Below are 22309 nucleotides of genomic sequence, written 5' to 3'. Positions count from 1 at the left end.
CCCCCCAAATCCCTGGGTGCCAAATTAAGGGGTGTGGGCCTGGAGCCTCCGCTGGGAGCGTCTGCGGAGCTGGCGGCGTCGCACCCCACCCCGGGCGGTGCGGGTCGCCCCGGTTGGAGCGGCCCCCCTGGAGCCCCGGGGCTGCGCACCGCTCGGCGTCCCCCCGCCCCCACCCAGGATGGGCAGGGCAGCCCCCCCCTTCTCCAGGGAGACCTCCAAGAGGTAAAGTGCCCATCACGCAGATGGCTGAGAACTCGGACCTTCTGCTCCAGAGTCGGGTCCCTCCTCTCCCCCCACGCACCCTTTCTTCGCAGTGCAAATGCATTAGCAAAGCTAGCTCTTTAAAGGAACCCCGCAGCTGATCCTTGTGTAAAGGGAAAATCTTTAAGCAAAGCTAATAATCGCTGGTAATCCAGCTGTTACATAATTTTGGCTTTTACCGCACAGCACTGGGGCTCAGGTGTTCTGGTCCCTACAGAACCCTCCTTGTGGGGAGAGGTTGGGGTTGGGATACGGAGGTGCTGGAGGTACAGCTTGTAGGGGAGGGGCGGAGGGTCGTCAGGAGCCCGTGGGGCATGCTATATTCGTGGGTAGGAGCCACCAAAAGGAGAAGTGGGGATGGAAGGCCTCAGGCTGGCAGTCCATGCACTCCTGCAGCCCTGCACACGAACCTCAGCCCCATGTTTCCAGCAGACGTGGCAGGTGGGGAATGGAGTACCTGGCGTGGGGGAGAGGTGATGGGAAGAAGAGGGGGGCTTGAAACCACATGAGTCAGGTTGTTCCACATCTTCCAAATACCAAGAAGCAAGAGAGGGAGGTAGCTCCACTTCTCAGAAGGGGAAATGGAGGTATTGGGGAGCCTGAAGTCCGTAAGTCTGTCCCTTTATCCCACCTGCACTCCCCACTCTCCCACCCCCCAGACAGCTCACACTACAATTGATTCCTCTGTTCTGGGTCAGTCTCCCTATCTGATTATTAGCCTCTTGCTGGCAGGGTCCACGGCCCGTATTCGCCGTTGTGCCCCAGTACAGAGTACCAAGTGAATAGCAGGTGCTCAGGAAAGTGCTGAGCGGGGAAATGAAGCTGGTTCACTTTACAGAAATTAGATTCAGAATAGGGATAAAAGAGAACCAAGATCTTGATTTAAAGCTGGTGAAGGGAAGGGAAGAAAAACGGGAAATCACATTAACCAGGCATCTCCTGTATGCATGGCATCACACTAATTTTATTTATTTATTTTTTACACTAATTTTATTTAAAACAATGCTATTTTAAGTAATATCAGATATTAAATAACATAATAAGAACGATATACTGTTCTTATTTTTTTATATATACTGTTCTTATACCCTTGCTATTGTAACTTGCACAGAATGGATGAGTAATGGGTTAAAAGTTATCTAGCTAGCAATACTAATAATTGAGTTTGTTTTTGTTTTGTTTTTTTAAAGATTTATTTATTTATTCATGAGAGACACAGAGAGAGGCAGAGACATAGGGCAGAGGCAGAAGCAGGCTCCTCGCAGGGAGCCCGATGCAGGACTAGATCCCAGGACACCAGGATCACGACCTGAGCCAAAGGCAGACTCAACCACTGAGCCACCCAGGTGCCCCTACTAATAATTGTTAATATATCATTATACCAAGTACCATGCCATTATATCATTCAGACCTCCCAAGAACCTTATGAGGTTGGTAGTTACAAAGCTGGACACTGACTCTAGGATCCAATGCTACACTTACTTTGCAGCATACACTACCACTGGCACATGTGCGCGCCACACACACACACACACACAAGTGCCTGGTAGGGAAGTGGGCAGAAAGAGCCTGGCTGCAAGATCCCACTAAATAAAGCAGGCAAGCAGCTCACTCTCTTGAAGGGCTGTCAAATTGAAGGAGGCTGTAAATAACCTAGATGCCCTCGGAAGTTTCCCTTTTGTTTTGAGGATGCTTGGGTACAAGTGGACAAAGTGACAGCACGAGTGAACCCAAGGTGAGGGTTAGAGAAGTAAAGATCTAAGTACTTCATAGTTAGCTTTGAGCAGCCCCTTCTGTTTGGATTTAAAGCCAGATCACTGACATTTTAGGTCCTGGCCCTCCCACCCATCAACTGGCATTTAATCAGTCTTAGCCTCAATTTCTCCATCTGTAAAATGGGACACTTAGGGTTTCCTTGCAGGTTTCTGGGAGGGATTAAGAAAACTATGCATGTAAATGGAAACCCTGCATAAAAGATACAAGATAGGCAGAAAATTAGGTAACAGTGGTTACTTTGGGGAAATTATAGGGAACCAAGGTTTAGGGAAGAAAGAGTAACACACCAGTCACTGCCTATATCCCCATACTGTTCGACTTTTTTTATTACACATGTGAATATTACTTTTTTAAAAAATGAAAAAATATACATACATAGATACATAGGGGCTCAACAAGTGGCAGGCAATACCATACCAAGTCCCCGTAGAAGTTTGCTTCATTCTCCCCGACTGGGCAAACCCCTCAGAAATGCATACCCTTAGGAATCACAGGTACAGTGAACATCCAGGACCTACACAGAGAGACCCCCTTCTTCATTAGCTCAGCCTTCCAAGGGCTTCCTGCCCCATCCCCCAAAAACCCTCTTCCCAAAGGAGCCCCGTAGCTTGTTTGGCTAATGTATTCGCAAACCAAATTAGGGGCCCTGGCTCCCAGGGAGGTCCCCCCAGCCAGTTGCTAGATGCGGGGGAATTAGATACCATCTAGTGCTCAAATCCGATTAGGTCCCACCCCCACCCCCCACCCCACATGCAAAAGCCCACTTTCTAATCAATTTTACAAAGGGCCCTCTGCAGATATACACTAATGGTATTGAGCTGAGATCTTTAAACCAAGTCTGCAAGAAGTCTGCAGAGATAAAATGTACAGACTGTAGGAAGGAGGAAGCTTGTCGCCAGAGTGTCCTTCCCCTCAAAGGGAGAGAGGGCTGGGGGCGCACTACAGACAGATGCCATTCCTACTCCGCGAACAGCAGCCTCAACGACTTCCTCCTTTCAAACCCAACCCCCTGCCCTCCTAACACTTTCCCCTAAGGTTCCAACTCACTTCACCTTTCCACACTCGAGACCCAATAAGTGACCCAGAGACTAGTGTTATTCTTTCTCCCCTCATCTTTGGTTCCCTAGACAGCCTCCCCAAAGGCAACCACTGTTACTAGGTTTTTAGTGAACCCTATGACCCTTTTATAGATTTTTCCATGTGCATTCAAGCCCTAATTTTCCTAATCTCTCCAAAAAATCTACCAGAGAAGCTCAAGTTTTTCATTTTACAGATGAAGAAACGGAGGCTCACGTTGTTGGTTAAGTGACAGTGTTAAACCTGACCCTGCCACGTACACCTGCAATGGCCTGGGGCATTCATTTAGTCTCTGGGCCTCAGGCTATGCCACTGTAAAATGGGAGTGGTGGCAACAGGACCCATCTCAAAGGATTAAGGAGAAGATGTGTGTAAAAAGCTTACCATCACCTGGTTGGCACTAACTGCTCAATGAAAGGTATCCTTTACTTCTCTACACTGCCACTCCCATCCAATTCCTTGTCACTCCCCAAATATTTTATGACTTTGTTTTTCTATTTTAAATAAAAAAATAATTTGCCAACATGAACACCCAGTGCTCATCCCATCAAGTGCCCTCCTCACTTTCACACCTTTTATGTGGATTGCCTTTTCCTTTTTCCTTCCCGAAGACTCCTCCCCTGGTGTGTTTCTCATTCTCTCCTCCATGCTCTCCCAGCACCTCGCTCGCTCAACAGAGATTTACAGAGGGCCTACTGTCTATTTGGGGGCTGCTTGTCGCTCTATGTACATCTTGTGCCTTGGGGCTCATTTTGTCTAGTTAAGGTCCTTGAGGATGGGGACCACCTGACTCATCTCTGTGTCCTCACAGAAAATGCCTAATACGTCTTTGTGGAATGAATCTGTGGTTAGGGCCAGATGACCAGAAGCAATTACGAGCCTGGTTTTTTTGCACCCTTTCTGGGCCAAGGCCTGATGGCCCCTCAGATCTGCCTGGTGACTCACGGGTCTCCACAGCCTTATTCCCTGTCTTCCACAGGTTGCTGGTGCACATGTGACCTGCCTGCTGTGTACTGCTTGGTGCCTGTCAGAGGCCTGGGTAGCCAGGACCTGCGGTCCAGCGTCAATAGGGACCACCCCAGGGCTGCACCAGAGAAATTCTCAGGCCACTTGGCACAAGCAGATCAAGCTGGGAGGAATGTTTCTGCTTTGGGGAAGCAGCAAGTGGCTGCCTTCACGCATACAGCTCACTAGCTTTGGGCTGCTCTGTCTCCAATGTCAGCACCTCTGTGCTCCATTCCAGGATCACCAGGCAGTAACCCAGTACCTGTGCCCTCTTGGAGGCACCCACATGCTCCAGGTGCCCCCCCTCCCCGTCCCCATCGTGTCTTTATCTGCAAAATGAAGCCAAATTTCCAGCTAGTTCTCCATGAGGGCTTCTTCCAGTGCAGTCTGGTGACCAGCAGCACCAGTTCTGCCCAGAGGGTGTGTGCAGTTCAGATTACCCAGGCTCTGCCCCAAACCCAAAGAATCAGAATCTCTGGGCACGAGGCTTCCATCTGTACTTTAACATGCTTTCCAAGTGACTGTCACCCAGATGAAAGTTTGAGAACCGTGGTGTTCTGTGAGCCACCTAGACAGCCCTTTGCTAACAGAAAACATGTTCTGACTCCTGGGGCCACTGCCACATTAGTTTCTCATTTGCACAGTGTGCCTCCTCTTGCCTGATTCCCCCAACAGCCACGGGAGAGGCAGTGGGGCAAAGATTCATTCACGCACTCATGCATGGAGCCAAGTTCTTTATCGTATGAGGTTGGATGCCAGACACTGTTCTAGGTGCTGGAGATGCTGCTGCAAACAAAACACAATCCCTGCCCCCAGGAAGAGGATCCAGACAGACCACCTGCAAGTAAACAAACTAATCCATGACAGAGGACACTCCCTACCCCATTGTCTTTATTCATCTTTAGTATTAATTACTTTACACTACATCAAGTGTTACAGAAGGTTGGAGCCCCTTGAGGAGAGTCTTGAATATAGTGAGGGAGGGGGCTGAATGGATCTGTGGAGGCACCCCAGGCAACAGTACAAGGTTCAAAAACCCTTTTAGATTAAGTTAACTAAATATCAGAGCAGAGTCCAGAACCTAGCTCCGACTCCTAGTCCCAGCCCCATGCACCACCCCAACCAGTTCTCAGAGACCCTTGACTTCCCCAGCCAACATCTCTTTCTCCTCCACCTCTATCCCCAGCTCCTTCCCGCAGGGGAGATGAACAGAGTTGGTGTGTCCATTCAGCTCTATATACACAGAGCCTCTGGCCAGTGAATTAAAAAAAAATACCCTCACATGTATGAAATATGCAAAAAAAATTATTAATTCTCAAATATGTAGAGGAAAAAAATGCAAAATAAAAAAACGTTAATGTTTAGTTAAATGTCCACAAAGCATACCATGATGTCAACTTGCTTTATTAATGATCTAGTCATAACATTTTGTCACATCTGACAAGAATTGGTAGGTGAGATTATCTTAATAAGTTGGCTCGATGATTTCCAAGAAATGAGAACCTATTTTAAATTCAATGAGTTATGGCATCCAAAATATTCCAAATTAATTTTTAATCCTTCCAAATAATTTTTGCAATAAAAATTCTATTAACGAGAACTTTTATGTATGTCGTGCTATGGATTTGTAAGGATCTTAGGGCAGCCTTGGCTGGGAGTGTGCGTAGATCCCTGCTAAACCACGAGGCCTCAGCAGGGTCGATGGCTCTAAAGGAGTCTCAGCTCTCCTGGGGCTTGGGCAGGAAGCTGCAACAGGGCCCAAGGGCCAGCACCATGGACAGAACAAGGGGCCTGGATGGCAATGTGTAGACCAGGAGGCAGGGCACAGTCATTCTATCCTGTTCCACCTCCACACCTGGGAAAAGCACGGCCAGCTCCCTCTATCCCACCCACAGCCCCAGGAGAGGCCAGCACACTCCAGGGCAGCTGCTCTCCCAGGCAGACAACAGGCACAGAATAGAGTAAGATGCCCAGCCAAGGGCAGGGCTGGGCTTGAGCCCAGGAGAGGGGAGCTCATAGTGTGAGGGGGTGGTCCCTGCCATGGTCCCACCGTGACACTGTGAAGCTGGAGGAGGCATGGCCCAGGAGAAGAGCCCCATCCCAAGGGTGGCTTGCCAACCCGACCATAGCAGGCACCTGATGACTCCAGGCTTTGTCCATGTCCCTCTCTGGTTTGCAGAGGCTCTGTCCCTCCTCAGGCTCACTGGAAGAGACTACCCAGCACATTCTACCCTCTTGTGATCGTGCCCATGAACTGCTGTCCGAGGCGAAGTTCTCACAGTACCTCACGAGGAAGTGTAGGAGGTAGTCCTCCCCACTCTCCCGGCACTGGGCCTAGCTAAAAAAAAAATAATGATAATAATCCTAAAAAAATATTAGTCTGATTCCTACACTTCATTTATCATCTCTGGGTTGGTTACCAACTAGGCCAACAAACAAGCTCATCTGCTTGGTTCCAAATGACTTCCTGTCTCTTAGGGAAAAAAAATAGTCAAAATCATCATTAAGCAGAGTCAAGAGGCTGGGCTGGACCCAGGGATGCCTCTGAGCACCAGGGTGTAGAGGGGATACTAAGAGGGCAGGGGAAGGAGGAGGGAGGGGAGGTTTGGAAAAGAGGGGAGGGGATAGGGAAAGGAAGGGGGAACTAGGGGAAGAGGAAGGGGGTAAAGGGAGAAGGGAGGGGAGGAGGAGAAAGGGAGGGAGGGGAGGGTAGAAGGGAATGCTACGAGAGGAGGGAGACCAAGGGAAGGGGGGAGGCAAGGCGGGAGGAGGTAGGGAGAAGGGGGAGGAGGGGGAAGGGATGGAGGGTTAGGGTTAGTGGGGTAGCTAGGGGCAGTTCCCAGAGGGGCTCCACCGAGGAGAGCAGTTTATATACAGGTGTAAATTTCAGGGCACTTAAGAAAAGATCACCCCAAGTCACTCATTGGGTATGGGGATGTTGGGGACATTGTGTGGCTTTAAAAATAAGGTCTATGACCTCAGCCAGCTTTTATTTTAGCGGGAGCGATAAATGATGAGATGATGAACAAGGAGATCATATTACACTGTATTATATTAGGCTACATTGTATTACAGTGTAATCTCATTTTAATAGTTTTTTTTTCTTTTTTAAAGATTTTATTTATTTATTCATGAGAGACACAGAGAGAGAGAGAGGCAGAGACACAGGCAGAGGGAGAAGCAGGCTCCACGCAGGGAGCCCGAGGCGGACCCATCCCGGGTCCCCAGGATCCCACCCTGGGCTGAAGGTGGCGCTAAACCGCTGAGCCAGCAGCGTGCCATGCAGGAATCCACTCGGGTGTGGTGTGCAGGTGTGATGTGCAGGCACATCCACACATCTGCAGACACACTGCCCGGGAACCTGCTTCTGTGGCAGGGGCGAGGGCCCTGAGGGGCACTGGCTGCTGAAGACAGACCCAGCCACACGCACGCGCACACCACTCTTCCCCTGTGGAGCCCCTGTATGCAAGACAGGACGCAGCAACTTCACTGGGGCAGGCGTCAGGCCAGGTATTTGAGAGCACCCGGACTTGTCCAAGTCATGCCAGTCGCCAGTCCAGAAGTCCTGCTCCAAATCAGCACAGTCCTACGGCCTGTTACGGCCTCCACCCACATGGCCCTCTCCTGGATCACCTCGGGGGACGGTGGGGGGACTGGGCCCTTCAGGCACTGGAGTGAAACACAGAGCTCAGCAGGGTCTGTCTGTCTGTCCCCAGCCAGGGGATGCCGGCCCAGGGCATCCTAAGCCAATGTTCTTCCGCTTTGCCCTCTGAAACACGAACACCTTTTACAAACACATGCCTCTCTTCCCCAGCTGGCATTGTGCTTCCTGAACCCTTTCCCTAACATCTCTAATTTTCCCTTCTGCCATCAGAAGGGGTCTTATCAATGAAGAGCTTTCAGATAAACTGCTCGATTTCAGACTGTACCTGGTGAGGACTCTGCTTCCTGTGCTCCTAAGAGGCCCCCGCCGCACAGCAGGAATGGGTCTGGCAGCGATAAAGGGCCTGGTACTGAAGCACCCGAGCCGGGGTTCAAATCCTGCCTTCCCTCTTACTAGAAAGTCATAGAAACTCTCTGTGCCTATTTCTTTCTCTATAAAATGAAATACCAGTTCCTAGTTCAAAGGGTGGTTGGAAAGATTAAATGAGATCACGCAGATGAATCACTTAGCACCATTCCAGCCCTGAGTGAGCACCCAATAAAGCACCCTAATTAAGAACTCTCAGAAAGGCTCTTTGAGGAAGACGTGGTGGCAGCCAGAGTGGAGCCCAGGACGCCCCGCTCCTGCTCCTGACTCACTGCTGTTCGCTGAGGAACAAGTCGGTCAGGAAGCTGCACCGCAGCCTTGGCACTTAAAGACACTGGGAAGACACCGGTGGAACCAGAGGTGGCGATTCACCGAATTAGAATTACTCTAACCAGCCGCAACGTAAAATCTTTGGAAAAGGTTGTGCTGACTTGATCAGAGGTTAGAAGGAAAAGAATCTCAAAGCGGAAGGACCAGTGCGGATGCCTACCAAGACTCTGAGAATCACTACAAGAAAGACTCCTTGTGGTGAAGGTTCTAAGACTTGGGATCCTTTTCAGTTGAGGATCCACGAGCGACTCATTGGTCTGCACAGTCCTTCTGAGATTATTAAGCAGATTACCTCCATCAGTATGGAGCCTAGAGTCAAGGTTGAAGTCACCATCGCAGATGCTTAGATCAACCTTTTTAATAAATTGATCATCAGTTGTTTAAAAAAAAAAAAAAAAGCACTCTCAGAAAGTTCTCTCTTGAGTCCTTTTACTTTTGCAGGCAGTTAGACCATGACATGGCACGGCAATTTCAAAGTGCATGAGAGCCCCCATCATAGGCCGGCCACCTTCTTGGCAGCCAGTGTGGCACACCAGACATCAGGTACGACAGAGGTCCAAGAAGCCAAAATCAAGTATTTGCAGGGATGGAGGTTACGACAGAGGAAGCTCTGAGGACTGGTGGTGTCTCACTTGATGTCTCCAGGGCAGTTACCCAGTATATTATCCATGGAATCCAGTTCTAGGGGATTATCACAGATATCTTGCCCCATTACTACATCCCCTCCACAAAAAATAAAAATTAAAAAAAATACTGTTGCCAAATAGATAAGCAAAGCACTTAGGTGAGCAAGTCAAATAAGTTTCTTACTGCAGACCTTCTCAGAACCTTTTAAGACACTAACGCACTGGAAGGTCTAAGACAGGGCTATTAGTATACATAATTCCCCCAAATTCCTTTGATCACTCTGATGGTTAATTTTATGTGTCAACTTGACTGGGCCCTGAGGTGCTCAGATATTTAGTCAAACATTGTTCTGGGTACTTCTGTGAGGGTGTTTCTGGATGACACTAACATTTATTTTTTTTTTAAGATTTATTTATTTATTTATTCATGAAAGACACAGAGGAGAGAGGCAGAGACACAGGCAGAGGGAGAAGCAGGCTCCACGCAGGGTGCCCAACGTGGGACTCGATCCCAGGACTCCAGGGTCACGCCCTGGGCCAAAGGCAGGCACCAAAACATTGAGCCACCCAGGGATTCCCGACACTAACATTTAAATTGGTAGACTTGGGGATGCCTGGGTGGCTCAGTGGTTGAGCGTTTGCCTTTGGCTCGAGGTATGATCCTTGGGGTCCTAGGATGGAGTCCCGCATCGGGCTCTCCATGGGGAGCCTGCTTCTCCCTCTGCCTATGTCTCTGCCTCTCTCTCTGTGTCTCTCATGAATAAATAAATAAGTTCTTTTAAAAATTAATTAATTAATAGACAGACTTGAAGGAAGCAGACTGCCCTCCCAAATGGGGGTGCGCCTTGTTGCATCTGCTGAAAGCCTACACAGAACAAAAAGGCCAACTCTGTCCCAAGTAAGAGAGAATTTCTCCTGCCTGACCCCCTTCCAGTTGGGACATTGGCTTTTTCCTGCCTTTGGATTCAAACTGAAACACCACCTCCTCTGGGGTCTCAAGCCGGCTGGCCTCTGGCTCTATACCACTGGCTCTCCTGGGTTTAGGCCTTTGGACTTGCTGACTCACCTGCAGATCCTGGGACTTGTCAGCATGAGCGGATTCCTCAAAAATCTCCCTCTCGCTCTCTCTATATATACATGTACACACACACACACACACACACACACTCATTCTATTTGCTGTTTCTCTGGGACCCTGACAAATTAACCACAGAAACCTCTCCACCCACCCCACCCCAGAACACCTTGTAGGCCCTAAGTTCCATGTAGGCTTCAAGGGACACTGCAGTCAAGGGTGAGAATCTAAGAGGGCTGCAGGCCTCGGTCCCAACCGCTGCTCCTACCCCGTGCCTAAACCTCAAGGTGCTCTCTGAGGTAATGTATCACTGGGGTCTCCATTCCTCATGATCTCTTCATCTGAAATGTTCCAGGTGGAAAAGACCAGAATGGGGATTCAGAAGGCATGCTCTTTCATAAATGAAACTCCCATTCTGTCTGAGATTTTCCTTTCTTGTTCCCTTTGGCTTTGCCACCGGAGGTTAGGGCTTTTCTCCTCTTGCTTCTCCCCCGTGAGTATCTGGGATGGTGGCGGTCTCAAGAGGACCCCAGACCTGAAGTGCAGGTGCCACAAGGGGACTGAGGGGCCTTTCTTTGCAGATGGGCAGCTGGCATCTCCCTGAATCCAGGGAGGGTGAGGACAGCGCTCCACGTGGTACCCGGCCAAAGGGGTGAAGAAACAAAAGCCCTCTCTCTGCGACTTTGAATTCGCTGCCCTGTGAAGAGCATGAGGAGCAGGGCTCCACAGAAGGGGGGCATCCTGGATGGACCGAGCCCCATCTTGTGGAAGCCTCTCCTTCTAGGACAGCAGGTGGGAAGGCTGGGTTCTCGTGTCTGCACTTTCCTTCCCCGGGTTCCCGGCAGAGCCTATAGTTCTGGGTTCGGGGTTCTAAGCCAGGGGTTCCCATCTTTCAATTTCACAGGGTAAACTCTACTCCACTCAACACCACTGGATTTGGGAACCAATACAGGGTTGACTATTTTATCAAGTAAGAACATTAAAAAAAAAAAACAAAAGAATCTAGTCTAACCATTATTTTACAGAAGAAAAGCTATGTTAACACCCCAAGTGAGGGGCTCTTGGGTGGCTCAGTGGTTGAGCATCTGCCTTTGGCCCAGGTTGTGACCCTGGGTCCGGGGATCGAGTCCCACAATGGGCTCCCTGAAGGGAGCCTGCTTCTCCCTCTGCCTATGTCTCTGCCTCTCTCTCTGTGTCTCTCATGAATAAATAATAAAATCTTTTTAAAAACAAACACCCCAAATGAGGAAGGCCATAATCTCAGGATAAAGGGCAGAGTCCTTCTGGAAGGCTCCCAGGGCCACTCTCACTTTCCTCCTTTTGCTCTCATTTCTGCAGACTTCAGACTGGCCAGTCGGTCCATCTGCCGCTGCTGAGTGTTCTCTGCCCCCAGGCGCTGCCCGTCTCCCCACGCTGTGTTCTCCGCTTGCCGTTTTCTTAGTCAAAACTTGTAAATCTCTACCTTTTCTGGAACAGTTTCTCCAAATGTTTTGCCAGAGGCAAAATGCCAGGGGATGGCAGTACAAGTAAAGGGGAATCAAGTGCCCACTTTTAGGGTTCTCATTGCCAGGCTAATTCTCAAGAGCAAACAACATACCAGGCATCAGGAGGGGAGTGTGTCCCTCTTCCTTTTTTTTTTTTTTTTAAGGGAGATAGAAATGTATTGAACACACCGCAAGGGAGCAGTGGACAGGACAGCAAAGGGGAGACAGTCTGCAACAGGGCATGTGTCCCTCTTCCCTTTTGCCTCCAGCTAGTCTCTTGAAAGCTCTGGCTCATTTGGCGGCTCTTGGTCAAAGCAGCAGCATGGGTTCTGCTGGGTTGTTTGCAGCTTTGGCTGGTAAGACAAGAAAGTTAGAGGTATCTTGCTGGGCCGTTACGTATTCTGCATGGAGCAGGGACTGAGCCTGACCCGTGGCGGCCACAGTTCCCCGGGTTCCCTGGGATGCCTACATGAGTTCCCACCAAGTTTGCTCCACGAAGTGATGGCAGCTGGTCAGGAGCAGTGGAGTGTGACTGTGACGTCGGGAGACCAATTGTGACCAACTGATATTTATATACCCCGGTGAGTGCTGTCCCCTTCAGCGGGGTCACCTTGAGCACCTCTCCCCAGCTCCCTGGGATGCTGTCTTTGGTCAAAGCATTTCTGGAGCTCCTCTGGGGACCTGCCTTTGGAGCCAGATTATATGAGAAATAGAGTCCCATCCTCACTTCTCTTTGTAATCAAAAATCGCTTTGCTCAGCTTCATCACCCAATAATTCCCTACCCTTGTCTCCAAATGACCTTGGCGGTATTAAAATTAAATCCACCCTCAAAGGAAGAAGATTGGCCACCAGCGAGCCCAGAGGTGATGCAGACTCCACCGGCCTACTGAGGAGGAGTGAGGGATGGAGGTGCTCCTGGGACAGGCCTCCTGGGGGTCACATCTCACCCGTGTTGGACTAGAGTTCACCTAATCCTCACAGGTACCCAATGAGATGGGGTGCTATCATCCCCATCATGCAGATGAGAAAATGGAGGCTCAGGGGCTGAGTCACATGTCTATGATCACAGACCGACCAAAGGGGCCAGGTGAGGGCCTCAGACTCCACAATACAGAGCTTCTTGTCGGGTGGGTCACAGCACTTCAGCTATTTTTTTTTTAAGATTTTATTTATTTATTCATGAGAGACACAGAGAGAGAGAGAGGCAGAGACCCAGGCAGAGGGAGAAGCAGGCTCCATGCAGGGAGCCTGACGTGGGACTCGATCCCGGGACTCCGAGGTCACGTCCTGGCTCAACCGCTGAGCCACCCAGGCATCCCGCGCTTTAGCTATTTAAACAAAGATAGGGATGCTGATGTTAAAAAGCTACCAGCCAGCCAGCAAATTATCCAGCCTCTTTCCCCTGTGCACAGCTTCGTCACCATCTCCTCCTAAATGGTCAGCTTCTGCTGTTTGGGCCCATCTGGAAAGGAGGGAGACTGAGGCTGGGCTGGAGCCAGACATGCATGGAGGGGCCTGGCGCTAGCTTCCACCTCAACTTCTGACTGTAGCAGGACACTAGGGGGCCGTAGGCTCTCCATTTACAAAATGAGGATTAAAATAATCCCTAACCCATCTATGCAACTGAGTCCTTTCTATTTCCCCTACATCCCCTCCAAAAACAGCAGCAGCCTTGGGTGGTGCCGCTGAGAGCCCTCTCCCCTGCAGCCACCTGCTAGATCTGCCAAGGCAGTAAACCGCAAAGCAGAGACCACCCAGTCTCTTGACTGCCTTTGAACTCTGATGGGCATCAACAGTGGCAAAAAGAACCAAACAATTTCCAACAAAGAAAGAAAGGATATCGCAGGGAACCATCTGTCATCCACAAGTGTGTCCAGCAGAGAGGACTCGGGAGGTGGATCTGGGTTCAAATTCTGGTTTTGCCCTTTGTTAGCTCTGTGACTTTGGGGATGCTGCTCAACAGCTCTGAATCCCTGTCTTTTCACCTAAAAATGAATCACATGTGCCTACTTTGTAGTACAGTTGAGATTCAAAGACCAAAAAAAAATAGGTAGAAGCATGCAGTGCGGAGCCTGGCACATAGTAAACATGCAGATGTGCATTGGCTATTAGGGTTACTGAGCCAATTTTCCAACATGTGCAAGCTGGTTTAGGAGGCCCTGCCCCGCTTTGGGAAGATCAAAAGGGAAAAGTGAGGCAATGTCCAATGCAGCCCCTCTCAGGCCCACCATCTTCTCCCCACTGATAGGAAATTCAGGGTCTTACTTGAGACAAGCAAAGTGTACAACAGAGACCTCAATCCCCTGCCCAAGGCTGTAGCCTCCAAAGACTTCCAAACCGTTCCCCTTTCCACTTCCATACCTCTGGCGATGGACTCCTCACTACTCAGAGTGTCGTCTGCTTCTAAGTACCAAATACCCAGGCTATCGAAGACCCTCCCTTTTGCACAAAAGTACTTTAGCCCAGATAACCCTATTTTGGAATTACTCTAAAGCCAGCAACCTCTGCCTTCTTTATTTTTTTTAAGATTTTATTTATTTATTCATGAGAGACAGAGAGAGGCAGAGACATAGGCAGAGGGAGAAGCAGGCTCCCTGTGGGGACCCCAATGTGGGACTTGATTCCAGATCTCCAGGATCACGCCCTGAGCTGAAGGCAGATGCTCAACCACTGAGCCACCCAGGCATCCCAACCTCCTCCTTTTTAAAGAAAATACAGATCTGAGGCCAAAGCCAAGGGTCCTAGGGCCCAGGTCAAACTCTACACATTTGCTAGCACCCCAGATTGGGTACCTGACACCCTGGCTGTTTTGTGTGGTTACAGTCGGGCTGCAGAGAAGTAAATGCAGAGCGGGTAACGCCAGGAAGTTCTGCTGCATGGCCTTGCCTGGGGGCAGGGGGGGGGGTACCGGCCTGCCCTGTGCGGTGAATAGGGTCCTGCCCTCTGGGAGGCCCCGGGTGGCCCCCTGCAAGCCCTCTCCCCGCCAGCATCCATCGGACTGGAAGGTGCCAGGCCCCACACGCAGCCTCTGGAGTCTTGAGTCTTGAGTTTGCCTGTGACCTTGAATCTAAAAGCCCTGCCAAAGGAATAACAATGAGAAATGTCCCCAGACATACACAGCTCTCTTTGATGTGTCCCGACCTGGGGAATTGGTGTCAGAAGACACACAGAAAAGCCAGATGGTATTTTCCAGGGTCATGGTCCACCATGGAGAGAAGCCCAGGGCCCCCTTTCATGTCCTTTTCAAGAGTCGGTCGGTGCCAGGGCGGCTGGGGGGGTGAGGGCGGGTGGGGAGGACAAGTGGCTGTGGAGACGCGAGATTAATGGCTTCCTAGGCAGGGGAGAAGCCGCCCACTTGCCCAGTCACGATCCCCCAGTGGCTCTGTGAGGCGTGAAGTGTAGGAAGACTGTGGTGGAGAGGCCCACCCTTGCCAGGCGGGCAGAGCCCCGGCCGCCCATCCGCTGTCCTCGCCAGCAGGCCCTGTGGCCCTGCCTGCCTGCGGGCTCCCCCCCTCCCGGGGGGTCTTTGGGGCTGCTTCTAGCACACGTGCCACCTGGCGAGGTGCACAGTGCCCTCGAGGCGACAAGGGGAAGCAGCTGGGCAGGCAGCCGGGACAAGGACAGCCCAGCTTCTGGAAGGTCCTCTGTCCTGAGCACTCCCTTCCGAGTTTGCAGAGGGCCCCTCTGGTTTGGAAGTTTTTCTCAGGAGGGTCCGTTAGTTTGCTTGCATGCTTTGGCTTCCGTAAACTTTTAATTAAAAGTCGTTTTCATCATAGAATACTTACTTGCAAACAATCAAAAGGGCAATGTCAAAAGTAAAAATCTAAAAAAAAATAAAAAAAAAAGTAAAAATCTCTCCCAATTCCAGCATCCTCAAGCAGACTCCCCAGAGGTAACTCAAAAGACGGCTTTGGCTGTCTCTTTCCAGAAGTTTCCAAGGCAGATGCCCAGCATTAGGAATTTAAAAAAAAAAAAAAAAGAAAACCACAAATGTGACTTTTCTACGCAGTTGGCCCTTGAACACCACGCGTTTGAACAGTGTGGGTCCACTCCTATACAAAACTTTTCAATAAACAGTACAACACCATAAAATGTATTTTCTCTTCCTTGGGATTTTCTTATAACATTTTTCTTTTCTCTGCTTACTTTATTGTAAGAAAATAGTATACAATACGTATAGATGTATAAAATACGTGTTAGCTGACAGTTTATACTGTCAGTATACTGTCATGAGCAGGCTGTTAATAGTTAAGTTTGGGGGGAGTCAGGAGTTACACTTAGATCTTCTACTGCACGGTGGGGGGGTGCTGGTGCCCTCACCTCGAGGCTGTTGGAGGGTCAACTGTATATTTTGTTCAGCCCCAACCTTTCCCCACTGAACTCTCTGCTGCCTGAATTTCCTGTCACTTCATGTGGACCTGGGAGGGCCTCTTCTTAATATCAAAACATTTGTTGATTCCCCCCCGTATCATGATCTTAGTCCCCTTATTCTTTGTTAGTTGGAAAAACACATAATGAACTCACAATTCAGTAATACCTTTAAATGGATTTGCATTTTTCCCTTCGATGACCACAGCAATGTTTCCAGAGATCGCTTGGGCCAGGGCCGACAGGGAGAGAGCCTGACGATACCCTCGTGTGAACATTTCATAAGAATGATTTGATCAGATCTTCCCACCACCCCGGAAGGGAACAATTGGTAATCTGTTTCTCAGATGAGTCCAGCTGGGCACAGGGAGGTTAGGTGACTTGCCCAAGGCTACTTAGCAAGGGGGCAGGAGGAGCCAGGTGAATTCAGGCCTGTAGGACCATCAAAGGCCCACCCTGTCCACCACAACCACATGGGGCTTGTCTGTCCCCATGTGTCCACCTAGTGTGAGTCACGACGCAGGAGGCTCCCTCTCCCCCCTCCCCGGAGGCCTTCTCTAGCCTTGCCAGCTTGGTCACAGCCGTCAATATATACCCAATATCGCCAGACCCTGACGACGACCTCAGATAGGGGATGGCCAGTTAGGTGCTGACTGTGGACGTGAGCTACAGAGCTGGAATGCTGCCTGCGAGCGCCGCAGGGTTGGCAGCAGGGCAGTACACTCCTCTCTTCATCCAAGCAGGGGATGGGGCATCAGGAAGGCCAACATGAGCCAGACAGATGACATGGTCTTGATTATCCCGTGACTCAAATCCCCTACCCTCTCCTCCACACCCTCGCCGGGAGAGGAGCTCCTGACCACGTGCAGGCACCGAGCAAAGCCTAAGGAGAGGGAGGGGAATGTGAAGGGGGCGCAGGCCTGCATCAGGAGGCATAGGGCAGAGGAACCAGGTGGAGGAGGAGGGAGGTCAACTTGTCCAGAATGACCAGGTCATCTTTCATCCTACCAGTTTCCGTCTATTAAAACTCTTTCCATTCCTTGATATATATATATATTTTTTAAACTCAAAATTGTTCCTGTCCATCTGTCCAGCCCTCCTCTGGTTCTCTATCTCCTACCATCTCGTGGCCTGGCCTGGGGCAGGCCCATGGCATGGCAGTGGAATGTGGAGTTGGGGATCTGTACTACTTAGTCCTGAGGCTCACACTTCCTAGTCCTCACAACCACGAGGCCAGGGAGGCCCTTGCGAAGCAAAGGGTCAAAGAGAATGGCCATCCAGAGAGCCAGGCAGTGGAGGACAAAGTGCTGGAGGGCAGGGGTGGGGGTGGGAGGCCAAAAGGCTGGGGCCCAGTCTTTCATTCTACACATCCAGCCCAGGCTCAACCTGAAACAAGGCCTCACACACTCCAGGCTTTGCTTTACTACCTGTAAAATGAGAGCTTAGGTGCCAGTGAGCCTCGCGGGGCTCCCCCAGCCTCCACATTCTGCCTCCTTCCTCAGGGAAGCAGGAAGTCTCACACTCCAGCCAGACAGGACTCTCAGAAGTTCCCAGAAAGAGAGACGGAGAGGTGTGGGGAGCCGCGAGAAGCAGTGTGCAGGTGCGCAGGTGCCTGGCTCACAGGGGGCATCTAGTCGATATTAGCAATCACGACTGTTGTCCTTGGCAGGGGCAGAGGAATATACGGGCAAGGATGACAGAGGCAGAAACAGGGTGCGAGGAAGAAAGTATGATGGAGAAAAAGGAAAGAGGTGCAGAATCAGTGAGAAACTGGTTTAGCCTGGCGTGGCCAAGCCTACCTGTCCCGGGCACGATCTCTGGCCTCACCTGCGTGGCCAGGAGCAGAGGTTACCGCACAGGCCAGGATCTAAAGTGTCCCCCAGGGCAAGACTGCACGGATAGATCCCTAGCCTGAGCCCACCGAGGCACCCTCAGGGTTCTCCCTCCCTCTGTGGGGAGGCTTCTGATTCGGCTCCTGCAGGTACCTGGGCACCTGCCGCCAGCCCAGCCGCTGCTGGGAAACCCTTCAGACTCACCCAGGTGCAGCTGCCCACACCTGGCCACACCCCCAACACAGACACCGTCCGGGGGACCCCCCTCCTGGCCTGACCTCCGGTCCCGCTGTGGACATGGCTGGGCTGCCACGGATCCCTAATTTCTTGGACTGCTCTTAGCCCAGGCAACTTTTTCTCTTGCACAATAAAGGTATTGCACACAATGTCTAGAGGTCATAAAATGTAAAAATTTTAAAACGCAGGTAGAGACCAAAGAAAGAGAGAGAGAGAGATCCACTCCCAGACCACATGTACCTATTTTTATTACTATTACCAGCAGGAAAAGTAGCTGGCAAAGTCTGAGGAGGTTACGAGGGGTAGGGGAGGGGTGAGCCAGGCTGAGGCCACAAGCACACGGGGACAGGGACGTCTCACTGAGCCAAGTGGGAGGCGCTTCCCGGGGTGATGACAGCCTTTTTGCTGAGGGTTGCCTGTCCCTAGGGAGGGCAGGGCAGGTCCCTGACTGTGGCCCCACATCAAGCCTGCAGGGTCTCCTCCTGGGACCGCTCTGCTGGGCAGGTGTGGAGCTGAGGGGCTCAGGGTATACAGGGGAGATGAATATCTCAATCCCCCTGTCCAGGCCTGCTAGATGTTGGCCACGGCACCACACAGACCAAAGCAGGGCTCTCTCTGCCACACGCAGGCAAGTGGCCTCTGGTGCGTCCCTGCCCTGCAGACCCACACAGAGGCCCTCCGAGGTGCCGACCACAGGCCCCATGTCCCAGTTCCAACACACCGACCTCTCTCTAGCAGCTCCTCTCCACGAAGGCCAATGCCATCCAGGGCAGCTGACCCGGGCAGCAGTGAGGAGGTGCTGTACTCGGCTCTTCCTCCTTCCTTCCTGGGAAGGGGCCTCAGCCTAGCACAGCATGGACACTTACAGATGCCCTGCCCGTTGCACAGCTGTCCTGTTAGAAGGACCTGGTGGCGGCCACCTGAGCCACATGCCCTTCTCAGGGGTGGTGCTCCCGTTTCCTGAGCCCTGGGTCAGCAGAGAGGTTCGGCTTGGGACCACATTAATGTGCCAAGAAGAGTGTCAGGAGACTTGGTCCTGAACCACAGGGGTCTGTGAGAGAAATAGCAGTTCCCTCCCCCTCCAGTCCCCTCCAAGTTGCCAAGCTCCAGCACAGCCCAGAATCTACTTTTGGAATCCAGGGACCAAGTGACCCTTCCCCTCCAATGTGGCCCTGCCGGCCAGGGCCCCCCGCTCGCCCACCTCCATGCCCACACATATCTGGCACGTTAAGTCTGGCAGCACAGGGTCCCAGTATGTCTCTGCTCCCGTGGGCATCCTGAATCAAGTACAGCAGGAAGAGCAGAGCCTGGGTGTCCCTTCCTGCCTCTTGCCTGCTGGGAGCTGTGGGGGACTGACTGGGAGCTATAGTTAAACAGAAGAGAAAGCTTTCTGAAGAGTTATCAAGTCTAAATTCAGGCTGCAGGGGTGGTGCTGGGCAGACAGGAACAGCGGCCTATAGAGAACCAGGGTTGGTGTAAGCCAGGGGTGCTGCTCCCACTAGGAGTCAGGGCCTGGGGCTCCTCATCCCCCTCTAGGCCTTGAACCCCTTGGATACTCACCCCCTTTCCTCTCTGCCATGGGTGCCCTGGCATGAATTACAAAAACTAGGTTGAGACCTACCCCCTCAACCAGGCACTCTTTGTCAGTGAACAACATGTACAACTGTCCTGGTGGCCACCAGCAATTCAGCCATTGCACAAATTTTCTCAAGCTTTACCTTATATTTACCGAAAGCTCTTCTGCCATTTCCAAAAGCATTTCTCTACAGACCAGGGATTCAAAGAATGAAATGAGACCTCAGTGACCAGACAAGCCTTCCAGTCTATAAAGCTGTGTAGACTTAGCCATTACCTGGTGTCTATAGGCTTGCAGTTCACTTACCATTGAAAGTGGGCTGGGCTGGCCCAGGAGCTGTGCGTGTCACTAAGTCACTGAGCTGGGCCTCCTGACCAGAGATCTGAGCCTGAATATGTTTCCAGGTAACTGCTGGGGCAAAGCCCTCCTCCAGGACCCTGAGGAACCTGCAAGGATGAGTCTAGGACAGCCCTAGTGCACTCCAGCCCTCTCCTGGGCCTCGGATGCCCTAGGAGCTACAGACTAGATGCTCTCAACTCCCCAATTTCCTGTGGCATCCCCACAAACTACAGCACAGCCAATGCAGCCTCAACTCAAGCTGTTTCCAACTTGGGACACTAACTTGGGAGTGGTCTAGATAGTCCCTCAACTCCCACTTGCCTTTGTGGGCATGGCTGCACTCTCCAGCATTCCCGGGGAGAGGAGCTGCCCCTCACACGGTCTTTGGGACCTGCTGCAGCCCCTGCAGAGCCTCCCTTCACACTGAAGCTTGGCTGTTCTTGGCACCTGCTCCATCTCTCTCCTGACCTCACCTGTGCCGGCCTCACCTGTCGGCCACGTTGGCAGCTGCTGCAGACCCAGTTCCTCACGGGGTCTGGGGCACAAACCCCTCCCTGGCTGGAGGCTTGAGCAAACCTCTCCATCAGGGCCTCTTCCCCATGGAAAGAAAACTAGCGTTTTCTGCTCCCCTCTTTAGCAACAACAGTCAAATCCCTCGGGTAAGGGTCCAGCACGGGAAAGCAATCCCCTCACACCCCAGGCACATAGCTCACACTCCACTGTGAAGATTCTCAGTTTCAGACAGAATTTGGATAGGGCTATGCCTGGATCAGGGAGGAAGAAATACTAAAGAGAGCCAAGGCGTGTAGGTACTACTGTGTGCCAGTCTCTACTCGTAGCAGTTGATGTGGGTCAATTTTTCATCTTTACAGGAGTCCAACAAGGGGATCACTGTGGATGAGAAGTCTGAGGCCCAGGGATGAAGTCACTTATCCAGGGGCCCAGAGCTGAGAGGTCTGGCAGCTAGGCGGGTGGGGGTGGTGGTGGTGGTAAATACCTGCCTACTGGCTGGAAAAGGGGACCCATTTGTAGCATCTGCCAATTTCCATGGTGTCCATACTGCCCTCAGAGCCAGCTGCAAGCCACCCATGTGACACCACTGACATGGAACTACTGTGAAGACACAGTCAGTAATGACCCATCACATGGCATCTCCACTGTGCAGATCTGTTAGATGCAAATTTACTTCAAGAACGCAAAAGGTAGCAAAATATCAGGGAGTAATGAGTTTTGAGTACTTATTACCTTTGTTGCTCATACAATGTATTTAGCTGCAAGTTTATATAATTTCTTTTTTTTTTAATTTATTTATTCATAAGAGACACACACACACACACACACACACACACACAGAGGCAGAGACACAGGCAGAGGGAGAAGCAGGCTCCTCGCAGGGAGCCCGACACGGGACTCCATCCCAGGACACCAGGGATGATGCCCTGAGCCAAAGGCAGATGCTCAACCGCTGAGCCACCCAGATGTCCCTATATAATTTCATTTTTAGTAACAGTTGTGTTTGACGAACAGCTTACAAAATTCCTATAAATGTTAACGATCCCCTCTCCCAAGCCATTGACTCTCCCAGGCCAGTTTGAGCTGGCTCCAGCACCCCACTGGGGCCAGGACTTAAGACTGAGTCTGCGGCCAGAGCCTTTCCTCCTAACCACTATACATGCTGCCCCCAAGAAGGGCATGGATGCCCATCGAGCCGGCCAGATCTGCTCCAATGATCAACCAGGCCACAGACCCACAGAACTGGGCCCCGCCTGGCCACTTTTCCCATGGCCTTCTACTTGTTCCTCATGCCCCAGAATTCCCCTTCATCCACCTCGGATCTCCCTACGTCAGCTCCACCAACATGCATCAAGCACCTACTCTGTACAAGGCAGGTGCTGTCGCAGGCAACACAGACACACAGATGAGCTTTTACTCCCAGGGCGTATGATCCAGTGGGGAGAGATGCATTCAAATCCAGCAGATTATGACCCAGTGGGGGTCCGGAAGGAGAGAGTTCAACTGCCCCAGGAGGGCTCAGCTCAGGGCTGGCCCCACCAGAGGGGAATACATGAGCAGGGTTGAAAGGATAAACAGAAGTCTCTGCCAGGCAGACTGGGGGCTGGAGAGTGAGTAAGCGACAGTATGAATAGGGAAGATGAGATTGAGTGTATATTTAGGTAAAATCTGTCCATCTGGGGCAGGCGTTGGTCAATGAGGAGAGAGAGCAGAACCAAAGTGATGCCCCTTATCTTGGCTGGGTGCCCTTGCATCAAGGGAGGGAGAGAGGTTAAGGAG

At 51.3% G+C, this 22309-nt stretch overlaps 1 protein-coding gene and 1 pseudogene across 2 annotated transcripts in view; one reads left to right on the top strand and one right to left on the bottom strand.

Moving 5' to 3' along the window:
- Positions 1-22309, bottom strand: part of ESRRB (estrogen related receptor beta) — a 114421-nt gene that overhangs the window by 74915 nt on the left and 17197 nt on the right. The gene's annotated exons all lie outside the window — the stretch shown is intronic.
- LOC106559084 lies at positions 7661-8826 on the top strand (annotated as a pseudogene).

Source organism: Canis lupus, chromosome 8 (assembly GCF_011100685.1).
Source record: "Canis lupus familiaris isolate Mischka breed German Shepherd chromosome 8, alternate assembly UU_Cfam_GSD_1.0, whole genome shotgun sequence".
Classification (NCBI taxonomy): Eukaryota; Metazoa; Chordata; class Mammalia; order Carnivora; family Canidae; genus Canis; species Canis lupus.
The sequence above is the reverse complement of the archived record's forward strand: the minus strand, read 5'-3'. Positions and strand labels throughout refer to the sequence as shown.